At 43.7% G+C, this 3,030-nt stretch overlaps 1 pseudogene; it reads right to left on the bottom strand.

Annotated features, from left to right (window-relative positions):
- Positions 1–661: 661 nt before the first annotated feature.
- Positions 662–2,041, bottom strand: LOC102822668 (annotated as a pseudogene).
- Between the last annotated feature and the right edge of the window lie 989 nt (positions 2,042–3,030).

The raw sequence follows: 3,030 nt of genomic DNA on the forward strand, positions 1-3,030 counted from the left end.
TTACAATCAATGACAAGAAACAAAATATGTATGAATTGTGGAATCAAAATCTGATCTTTTCTGTAAACCTTTTCCCAATTCACAATCAAATTTATACATGTTAAGAAACAATACAACAGCATGACCCATCAGTTACTATGATCAATTTTGCATTATGAATAAGACAAGTCTTCTGCATTTACAAAATGGACTGATTCCTAGATTATAACATTTTGAAGTGGTTTTGGTTTACTTTGGTATTCCAGGGACAGGGAAGAAAAAAGACTAAATATAAAAGATAATTTTCAGACAACTGAACCAAAGTCAGAAATCAGAAGAGTTAAAAGTTAAGAAATACTGGGGTAAAAGGTACAACATATTTACTTATTTCTTTTAGGTCTCGTACAAATACAGCTAGTAGAAAAAAAATTTTTTTAAACACGTAAACACTAATTTTTCAAGAACAGTTTATGAAACAAAATGCAAAGTCTTAAAACCTTGTTGCTTTGTTGGTAGTGCCGATGTCAAAGAATGAAATGCAATGGTGAAAAGTAACTGGATCTCACGAACAGCCTGAAACAGTTGAGGCACAAACAGTGACAATGTCTTATAAAAGTCAGTCATTTCCTTACAGTAGAACGCAACTTTTCTTTCAGAACAGGGTGGCTTGGCAGTGTCAACTTCAGAACTGCTGGTAAATCCCTTGGTAATTATAGTAAGGAGCTGCCTGGTTGGTTTGCACGCCGAAGTTGGTGAATGTAGAATCAAACGTGTTGGGGGCGTAGTTGTAGCCAGGAAAATAACTTGCACCATAGCCACTACACATTGGCTGATTGCTGTAGACATTGCCATAGACTTGATCAGATCTCATTTCATTGTAGACAGGAACCGGAACAAGAACAGAAGGAAGACCAACACCTCCAATAGCACCTTGAACATCGAGGTTGGCTCCACTAGCAAAGGCATTTGCTCCGCAGGGATCTGGATTAAGAGGACAACCATTTCCCCAGTAAATGCTGGGGCCAACAGCACCTTGAACATCGAGGTTGGCTCCACTAGCAAAGGCATTTGCTCCGCAGGGATATGGGTTAAGAGGATAACCATTTCCCCAGTAAATGCTGGGGCCAACAGCACCTTGAACATCGAGGTTGGCTCCACTAGCAAAGGCATTTGCTCCGCAGGGATCTGGATTAAGAGGATAACCATTTCCCCAGTAATTGCTGGGGCCAACAGCACCTTGAACATCGAGGTTGGCTGCAGTAGCAAAGGCATTTGCTCCGTAGGGATATGGGTTAAGAGGACAACCGTTTCCCCAGTAATTGCTGGGGCCAACAGCCACTTGAATATTTGGGTTGGCTCCGCTAGCAAAGGCATTTGCTCCGCTGGCATCTGGGTTTGGAGGAGAACCTCCTCCCCAGTAATCGCTGGGGCAGGCAAATGAAGCATCACTTCTTATCAGCTGCGGTCTAGTGTATTCTTTCGGGAGTGCAATTTTTACTTCACACTGCCCAGAGCCAATTAGATGGTACCTGGTCTCTAACAGCCTTTTCACTGGTTTCGCATCTGTAAATGTAATAAAACCAAAAGCTCGTCTTTCCTTCGTTTTTGGCCACATTGGAAGCACCATATTGTCAATAGTTCCAAATGCCCCAAAGTACTGTTTAATTTCTTCTTCAGACAAACGAGGGTCCAGCCCGCCCACAAAAATCTTTCTGGGCGGGTAAATGGATTCCAGGGCTTGAGCCCTTTTGATTTCTATTCGCTTGCCATTCAGTTTGTGCTCTTTTATTTGAAGGATTTTCTCCACGGCGGCATTATCTTCGTATAGCACAAATCCAAATTTCCTGGATCGTCCCGTGTAGGGATCGACTTTAATAGTGAAGTCTACGATCTCGCCAAACTGAGACAAATAGTCACGAAGAAGTTGCTTATTGGTATTTCTGGATAATCCCCCAATGAACATTTTACTGGCATCTTGCTGAAACTTGGTGTTCTGTATCTTGAAGCCTTCACGGAATTCGGTTTCATGAAGGTCGCTCAGTGAAAGGCCGCCGGCCGCCATTGCAGCAAAGTTGGCTACTGACCGCAGGCTTAGTCAGAGACAAAATGCGCCGCTTAGCGGTGCTTCTGGCAAACAGAGAGGTGAACTATGGGAAATGGGGGAAGTGACGAAACAGGAACGTAGTGACGTAAGGACGTCGATGCATGAATTCTGTCGTCCATCTTTGTTTGCCATCCTTCACATTTTCATGTTGTTGGTTAATAAAGGTTTTTATGATTTTGCAGCAATACTTTTGTTTTATTTATTCATTGATTGATTGCAGCAATACTTTTAGACTTACCCAATAAATATAAGGAGCTCTGGTAGCGTAGTGGTTACGAATCGGGCTGCTAACCTAAAGGTCGGCGGTTCGAAACTACCAGCGGTTCCTCGGGAGAAAGAGGAGGCTTTCTGCTCCCATAAAGATTTACAGCCTCAGAAACCCTGTACAGGTTCACTATGAGTCGGAACCGACTCTTGGGCACATAACCACCACCACCACCATTCGTGCTTTTAAGGAGCTCTGGTAGCATAGTGGTTACAAATCGGGCTGTGAACCTCAAGGTCAGCAGTTTGAAACTACCAGCCGCTCCGCGGGAGAAAGATGAGGCTTTCTGCTCCGGTAAAGATTGACAGCCACGGAAACACGGTACAGGGTCGCTATGGGTCGGAACCGACTCGACGGCACTTAACAACATTCGTGCTCCATAGTTTTCGTTTTCACATTTCATTTGGAATTTGATTTTGTGTATGGTATGAAGTATGGACACTGTTTCATTTTTTGGCATGTGGAGTTTCCTGACACCGTTTGTTGTTGTTCTTGTAGTTGTTAAGTGCCGTCAAGTCCATTACGATCCATAGCGACCCCTGTATATGGTTTCCAAGGAGTGGCTGCTGAGCTTGAACCGCTGACTTTGTGGTTCAAACTGAGGTTGCAGTCCAGTACATTAACCCACAGCGCCGCACCAGGAGTCCGACACCATATTTGTTGTTGTTGTTAAGTGCCGTTG

The sequence above is a fragment of the Chrysochloris asiatica genome, unplaced genomic scaffold, assembly GCF_000296735.1.
Source record: "Chrysochloris asiatica unplaced genomic scaffold, ChrAsi1.0 scaffold00308, whole genome shotgun sequence".
Lineage (NCBI taxonomy): Eukaryota > Metazoa > Chordata > Mammalia > Afrosoricida > Chrysochloridae > Chrysochloris > Chrysochloris asiatica.